A 9,610-nucleotide genomic window follows, 5' to 3' on the forward strand; every position below is an offset into this window, starting at 1 on the left:
ACGAGTTAAGAAAAAGCGAGAAGAAGAAGACGATCGTAAACCGGGGCGTTTAGGTTCAATTAATATATCTGATAAATACTTAGAAAATAATTTAGATTGAGACTTATACATGAACGTGCAAATTTTAAAAATTATTCTATATTTTATAGGTAGCCAGTGCAAGAGAACAAGATATGGAGATATATGAGAAAAGAAAGGGGCTCGAGCAACTAGACGAGCAGCAGAGTTAAAAGCTTTACTTAAGGATAGAGTATAGAGTCAGGAAGACCATAGTAGAGCGAGTTACAATAATCAATCCTAGATAAGACTAATGAAGTAACAAGAAGGAGAAGAGTAGGATCATCAAGAAAAGGCAAAAGTTTTTTTATTCTACGTAGATGAAAGTAAGAGCTTCTAGCAACACTATTAATCTGAGAAGAGAGAGACATAGTAGAATCAAAGATAAAACCTAGACTACGAAACTTATGAGAGACATCAAGAGTTTTAGAATCAGGTAAGATAATAGGAGAAATAGTAATTGAGTGTTTAGATTTATTAAAACAAATTAATTCAAACTTAGAAGGATTAAGTTTAAGACACATAGAGTCAGACCAAGCGATAATCGAAGAAAGACATAGAGATAAATTATGAAGAACACTATTGAGATTAGATGGAGGAAAAGAAGTATAAATATAAGAATCATCAACATATAGTTGACTAGAGAAAGAAAAGTTATTAATAATACGAGGTAGTTCAGAAGTATAGAGTATAAATAGAAGAGGACCAAGGTTAGAACCCTGAGGTACCCCGAAAGTAAGAGTAGAGGAGTTAGAAGTAGAATTATTGAGAACAACAGAAGAAAAACGATTACAGAGATAAGAAGAAAACCAAGATAGACAAGAATCAGTAATATTAAAAGAAAGATGCAGCAGTCTCAAGAGAATAGTATGGTCAACAGTATCAAAAGCTGAAGAAAAGTCAAGAGCAAGAAGAAGAGTAAGATTACTATTGTCACTAGAGAGAAGGATATCATTGTGTATTTTAAGTAAAGAAGTTTCAGTACTGTGAGCAGGTCTGAAACCAGATTGAGATACAGGTAGCAAAGAGTTAAAGTCTAAATAGGATGAGAGTTGATTAAAAACAACTTTTTCTATTATTTTAGAGATGAAAGTAATATTAGTTACAGGTCTATAATTAGATAAAGAGGTAGGATCTAGGGATGAATTTTTAAGAATAGGAATAACAATAGAATTCTTATAAGAAGTAGGAAATTTAGAGGTGGAAAGAGATAAATTAACTAATTTGAGAATGATTGGATAAAATATTGAAGAAAATTCTATAAGTAAATTAGAAGGAAGTAGATCTAGAGAACAGGTTGTAGACGACATAGAATTAATAATTTTAGTTAGTTCTAAAAGATTTATTGGAGTAAATACAGAGAAAGATTCAGTAGTAAGTTTAGTAAAGTTATGAGAAGAAAAATTAGAATTAGATGTTATTAAAGAAGTAATTTTATTTACAAAAAAGCCATGAAACTGTTGAACAGAAAAAGATGAGTGAGAAGATTTTTTATGTAGAAGTTTAGATAGAACAGACCACCTATCTTTAGATGTTGAAGCAGATGTTATAGAATTTCTAAGAAAAGTAGAGTGTTTAGAGAATAGTAGATATTTATAATTTATCAATTCAGACTCATAGATAGAATAAAGAAAGTTAGATGGATTTAACCTATAGGTTTTCTCCAGTCTTCTAAGACTTTTCTTGGCTACTACACAAGCATAATCAAACCAAGGAGCCTTACGAGAATAGAGCCTATAAGTAAAAGATTTAAGAGGAATAAGCTTATCAAGAACAGAAGTAATGTAGATATTAAAAGCACAGACAAAATCATCAACATCAGAAAATAAGGTAGTACCAAAAATAGTTTCAGTAAGAGATTGAAGAAAAATAGATAGAGAAACGATGTGACTTTCTCTACTTTAATGGCTTCAAAAACATTATTATTTCGAATTTGTTGTTGTGGATTGTTGCGAGCAGGACAAACAAAATTGGACACTTTAGATAAAGTACCAATTATTTTTGAACAACGTTTGTGACACCATTATTTACACTGCTGACACTTGATTGAATTGTTACCTACACTAGCTATACAAACTGAACAGGGCCATCGTCCAGTAGCTGTGGATTGGATGGGTTCACCAGTGTTCATTACTTTGGTTTTGCTAATGTTGACTTTGAATCCATGATCAGCCAGTCTGGTGTTCCAATCTTCAAACATCTGTGCTGCATTATGTTCAGACGTGGCTGTTAAAACGATATCATCAGCATATATTAGATTCCCAAGGTCACCAGTGCGTATTGGTTTTGTGATTTCTTCCATCACAGTTATAAATAACAGTGGACTAAGAATCGAGCCTTGGTGAACTCCAACGCTGATGTCAAATGCATCTGTGTTTCCAACCGTTGAGCTGACGAGAGTATACATTTCCATCACAAGTCCAACAAGATATTCTGGAATGAGTTGTCGACGTAGATTCCACCTGATTGCTTCATGGGGAACTCAATCAAATGCTTTTTCAAGGTCTACAAAATGTGTAATAGCTGTTGATGCTTTGCGAGGTACTTCTCTTGCAGTTGCCGAAGGATGTGAAGTGCATCAATTGTTGATTTCTCCGCTAGGAAACCAAATTGATAACTTCCGATTGTGATGCACGACGTTAATCTTCTCACAATGATTTTCTCGACAATTTTCAGGGAGTGTTCTAACAGACGTATACCCCAATATGATGAACAGTTCAATAAATCACCTTTGCCTTTGTATAGCGAAACACTTATGCCATAGTTCCATTCAGTCGGCATTGAGCAATTTCTGCACACTTAACGGCAAAGTTGTTGTAACGTTTGGATCCCTTAGTACCAGATGCTTTGATGTCATTTGTGAGTCCAGAGGGCCCTGCTGCCTTTCCATCCTTCATAGCTTTCAGAGCTTCTGTAAGCTCCTCTACAGTGATGTCTGGAATCGGACCTTCGATGGGTGGAACTTCAAAGTTGACATCGATGGGATTTGTTTTAATTTAACAGACGGTTGAAGTATTCTCTCCATTGTAGCTTGATCTCATCTTGTTCAAGAACCATCTCATTTTTGTCGTTTTTGATACATGAGGCACCAACTATGTCTTTTTTCGTACGCTTTGCTTGTTTTGCTATACGATACAGAGATTTCATTTGATCACCTTTGCTTTTAGTGAGTCACTCTCTGCACTGATCTGTCCGAGCCAGTGCAACTTGACGTCTTGCATAGTTATTCTCACGGAAAATTTTATGGTCATCAACAGACTTTGATTTTTGCCATTGCTTGTATACATCTTTCTTTTCAGCTATTGCATTTTGTACACTGTCATTCCACCACCAAGTGTCCCGTTCATGCTGACGTTTTGTACCAGTTTTCCCACAAACTGTAGTTGCAGCGTTTATCAAAACGGTTATGTATGTACTCCAGTCTGTACTGGCTTGCGATTGGTGGTCTAACTGTGTGACGACAATCTGTTGAAATTTTTCTCGATGATTATTGCTTTTCAGCTTCTACGTTTTGATTTTCCGAGGCATTTGTTTAGACTTATGTTTTGACAGTTCGACAACCAGGTCTGCCACAAGGAGTCTATGTTGGGCGACACATGATTCGCCAAGTATAACTTTGACGTTTTTGAATAGCCTTCGGTGTGGTTGCTTGACAGCAAAGAAATCAATTTGCGTGGCTGATGGTCCACTTTTGTATGTTATGAGATGTTCCAACCTCTTTCTAAAATATGTGTTCAGTAAACAAAACCCATGATCATCAGCAAACTCAAGGATGCGGTTGCCATCTTCATTCCGTTTTCCATAGCCAAAACCGCCATGTACGTTGTCAAAACCATCTGTTTTCTCTCCAACGTGGCCATTGAGATCGCCTCCAATCAGGATTGTTTCAGAGTTTGGTATTGTTGAGATGGTGTCAGAGAATGCAGTCCAGAAGTCATTTTTCATCTCTTCTGATTCGCCTGTCTGTGGTGCGTATGCAGAAAAGATAATCATTGTTTGCTTTTCTATGCGAAGCTTGATCCACATGAGACGTGAATTAATCCTTTTAATATCCAGTACTTCTTGGGCTAGCGGTTTTCAGACAAAAATTCCAGAATGAAATGAAAATGAAAAAATGAAAAAATATGTAATAAATAAATAAATAGAATAGTTATAAAACGTTGTAGAAGTATATTTTCATATCAATAAAGAATTTATATATATATATATATAATATATATTATATATATATATATATTATATATATATAAACAAATTATATATATATATATATATTTCATTGAATATTTTTGTCTAACTTTTCAAAAATACACTCAACGATATGGAATTGTTGTAAATCGTATTTGTTGAGAACTAGTGACATAATTTGGCTGGCTAACAAAGTTGTTACAGTGTAAACATTGCGGATGCGGGCGTTTGCGCTATGAAGAATCACATGAAAGAGAAACACAAAACTAAAACTACTCGACATATCTTGGACCACAATGTTGAAATCTTACATTACAATAACAACCATTATAATTTACGACCATTATAATTTACGACTCATAGAACAAAACCATCCGATAATAAATATTCAACAAAGGGCAATTGGAATTCTTTCTACCAATAAATTTAGAAACAGGAATCACCGACAATGAAAACACGTAAAAGTGTTATATTTAACGAAGTTGAAGATTATAAAACAAATTAAATGAGCGTTAAGTATTCACTTTGAACAAGCAAGGAATCAACAAAGTAGAGTAGCGGCTCAGTATATATATATTTGAGCATCTGGCTACATACATAACGTATCAATTATAACACCAAAGATGACATAGAGGAATACCGAAAAAAATTTTTTTGTTCTATCATGCATGAAATAAACAAAAATTTTGGTTTTGAACTAAAGAAACTTGAAAATGATTTACGATCAACCGTTAGAAAAATCGTAAAGTTAAAATGGAAGTTAACTAACGCCGAACATGCTGTGAATACCGAAATAAATTTTTTGTTCTATCATGCATGAAATATACAAAAATTTCTTGGCTTCAGCTTTCTTATCTTCTTTGGTCTCCTTTTCTTCATCAATAGCATCATATTCTTCTTTGTCACTATTTACAATGCTAGTTTTTATTACTTCTTTGTTTTCGTTGTTGGTTAAGCGCCGGGTTGGAAGTGAGGTTGTCATTTTTTGTTGTATATTTATTTTTGGTTTATTGATGTCAATTAGGACTGCTTCTGCAATTTTAAGATGCGTGTAGTTGCTGTTCTGGTATATTACTTTGGTGTTGCTGTCGAGGATTTCACGGCGGCTAATTGTGATTGAGTGTGTTGAGTCCAAATGAAATTTGATAGCACCACTCTGTTTATGCATCGTAAGCTTTCTAGTCAGTGAGGTAGTAGTAATCCCGATATATGAGTCATGTTGACGTGCACAGCCGTCAAAGGGACAATTAAATTCATATATTACGTGATTACGCTTTAACTCAGAGTTATCTCTAGGACTGCAGTTGTTTTTCAGTATTAGGTGAGACGTCTTTTTATTGTTGTAATAAATTCGGAGTTTAACTTTACTATTTGGGTTGGTGTGACATTTTTATTGATGATATGTTTAAGAATAGCTTCATCTACTTTGTATGCAGTTGACATGTGATTTCTGTAATACAAGATGATGTCGTTATCTTGATTGTTGGTACTAGGAAGATTATTGCTGTGTAATAATTTGCCTTTAACAATCTTTTCAATAGAGTAAGTCTTATATCCATTGTTTACAACAGGTTAGTGACTCTTTTTAATTCAGTGTCGCGATTTTCAATATCGGAAGAGTGTGTGAATGCCAAATAGGACGACAGAGGGGTTGACGCTTAATTTACTTTTACTTTTCTTGACGATCCTACTCTCCTCCTTCTTGTTACTTCGTTAGTCTTATCTAAGATTGATTATTGTAACTCGCTCTACTATGGTTTTCTTGATTCTACACTCTATCCTTTAAGTAAAGCTTTTAACGCTGCTGCTCGTCTAGTTGCTCGTGTCCCTTTCTTTTCTCATATATCTCCATATCTTGTTCTCTTGCACTGGCTCCCTATAAAATATAGAAAAATTTTTAAATTTGCACATTTATGTATAAGTCTCAATCTAAATTAATTCTTAAGTACTTACCGGATATATTAATTGAACCTAATATACGATCGTCTTCTTGTTCTTACTTCTTCTTAACTCATGTTAAACAGTCTTTTGCTAAATCTGCATTTGCTTTTTCTGGCCCTTTTCTCTGAAAGTTTCTACCTCCATCACTTACGAAGTTCAGAGCGGATCTCAAAAACCATTTGTTTGCAAAATTCATCGAGGAGCGCTGTTGAACATCGCGAAAATGGCGTTTTATAAACTAATTGATTGATTGATTGATTGATTGATTGATTGATTGATATTAATAAACAAAAAAATTGTTTCAACTCACATGTACATCATTAACTTCAAGTGCTCGTCTGGTAATTTGTCGGATAAAAACATCATTCAAAAAATTATAGCAACTGTTAAAAATTTCAACGAATGTAGTTTTCTGAAAAATAAAACATTTTAAAGTGAGCAAATTGAGATGGAAACATTAAAATAGGTATTAGTAAATGTTTAGTTTGGGTAAGATTTAAAATCGAAAGATTTGAGATCATAGTTTTTAATTTCGTTTAAATTAAATAAGGTTATTTTTTATTCATTACAATGCAGCTGTCAAACTTACATGTAAATCTACACTTGTAAATCAACTTTCGTTCCATAAAGACTGTACACTATCCACACCACACGACGCACATACATATGTGCTAGCCTTTGCATATAGACAGAAACTATTATTCGTTATCTTTGTTATCTTTGCTATATTTGTAATCTTTTGATTGAAAAAATATACTGTAGAGGCTATATAAAATCCTGCGGAAAGAGCGAGGTTAGAGCGAAGTTTGATGCGATGATGTAATTGTGATTTATGTAGTTACTTGAATTATTTTAGTTGTTTCTATTACTGTTGGCATTCAAATAAACATTCAACAACAAATATAACTCATTTTTGTAGACCTTGAAAAAGCATTTGATCGAGTTCTCCGTGAAGCAATCAGGTGGAATCTACGTCGTAGGTAACAGATCAATCAAGTGTCAGCAGTGTAACCAGTGGTGTCACAAACGTTGTTCAAAAATAATTGGTACTTTATCTAAAGTGTCCAATTTTGTTTGTCCTGCTTGCATTAATCCACAACAACAAATTCGAAATAGCAATGTTTCTGGAGCCATTAAGGTAGAGAAAGTCAATATCTAGGGGATGTTCTGGATTGTACTGGAACAGCTGAAGCTGCCGTTCGAGCACGCATACGCGCAGCCCGGAATAAATGGCATCTCCTTGCCTCTATATTGATGCGGCGTGACATCCCACTACCACTACGATCAAGACTTTATAAATCTGTGATACGTCCGGTTTTGTTATATGGTGCAGAAACATGGCCAATGACAACCAAACTGGAACAACAACTTAACCGAACCGACATGAAAATGCTCCGTTGGATGCAACGAATTAGTCTGAAGGACCACATCAAATCTACCGAAATCCTGCGTCGTGCTGGTTTAGATGATATAAAGGACGAATGTCGGCAACACCGTCTGCGGTGGTTTGGTCGTGTCAAACGAAGTGGAAACAGTGCCATAACTTTTCTTGCAGATGTTGAAGTACCTGGTACACGTCCCAAAGGCCGTCCAAATAAGTCCTGGTCGCAAACAATCGAGCAAGACATGAAAGCTCTAAATTTAAATAAAATGGATACAACTGATCGTCTAATTTGGCGCAAAATATTGATGGCAAAGAAAACAACGTCCTACCTCGGGAAACTGGGTCTCTGGACGCTAAACGAAGATTGATTGATTTGGTTTGGGCAAAATCTTATGTTAGTACCTGGAAATTCCATTCAAATAGATTACCAGTTGATTGACAGAAACGAAACAACAACAACAAACAACACACGTTTAGACGACATTTTCCCCGAGATCGGGGGTTGCCGTTTGGCTACCTATGATGAAACCGAAATACCCCTCGACGCCATCCACATCTGTCACTCGCCTCAGTATCACGCAACCCCGCTTTCACCCTGTCCTTTTCCACCTGCTCTCTCCATCCCAATCGCGGACGACCCCTTCCTACCACTCCTTCAACCTCGAACTCCAATGCTCGCCTAATCCCGACCCTTTCATCCCTTCTCAACACATGTCCGTACCACCGCAATCTCGATCTCCTTATCAATGTCACATTGTCCTCATTCAGTCCCATCATCGACATCAGCTCTGTACTACTCTTCCTATCCTTCACTTTAACCCCACACATCATCCTCACCATAGCTCTTTCAGCCCTCTGCAGTACACTTTCTTCCTCTCTCCTCAACACCCAAGTTTCACCACCATATACCATCGCTGCTCTCACACATGCTTTATATACCCTCCCTTTCATCTTCACTGACCATTTCTTCCCACACAATACCCCACCCAGTTCCCTAAATTTCATCCATCCCACACGAACTCTAGCCGTAACTGAGCTCAAACATCCTCCTTCCGCGTTCAGCTTATCCCCTAAGTAAACAAAGCTTTCCACTCTTTCAATACCACCACTTAACCCCGTCCTTGCGTCCGTCCTATTAATCACACCATGAACACATTTATTACATTTGAACGTGTCTTCCACCTTTTTCAGTGCCCCCCTCACACAACTACATCTCTTATGCACCCATTTCTGACATCCTATACACAATAGCGAGTTAGCCTTCACTCTCCTGTCACAAACCCCACAGGGGTCTATTTTACTTATCACTCACTCCCCACCTTCCCCACTTACCTTTGACTTACCAATATTAATTTTTAACCCTTTCTTTTCAATAACACTTTTCCATCTGTCAAATTTTAACTGCAATTCTTCCATGCTATCAGCCATCAAAACTAAATCATCTGCATACAAAATCTCAAATAACAACCCCTCCATTATGTTTCCACACACAACATCCATCACAATTGCAAACAGAAACGGTGATAACACTGATCCTTGATGCACTCCTACCTTAACACTAAAAGCGTCCGACATCCCCCTTCCAACCCTCACCTTTGTCTTTGCCCCTTCATACAGTTGCATCACAGCTTTAACAAGTCTCTCATTCACTCCTTTCTTCCTCAACGCCCATTCAATGACCTTCCTCGGTACTCGATCAAAAGCCTTTTCTAGATCCACAAAACACATGTACAATCTTCGTTTCTTCTTTCTATAATTCTCCTGCAACATTCTCACCATGAACAACGCATCCACCGTTCCCCTACCAGGCATAAACCCACACTGCATATCATTAACTGTCACCATATTTCTCAACCTCCTCTCAAGCAACCTCTCCACTACCTTCATTCCGTGCTCTAGCAATTTCACACCCCTATATGACCCACAATCTCTTACATCTCCTTTGCCCTTATAAAACGGCACCAACACACTGTGTCGCCAATCCTAAGGTATACCTTCATCATCAAACATACTGTTAGCAATTCTCATCATAACTTCAAT

This window comes from Helobdella robusta, assembly GCF_000326865.2.
Source record: "Helobdella robusta unplaced genomic scaffold HELROscaffold_4, whole genome shotgun sequence".
Taxonomy (NCBI): domain Eukaryota; kingdom Metazoa; phylum Annelida; class Clitellata; order Rhynchobdellida; family Glossiphoniidae; genus Helobdella; species Helobdella robusta.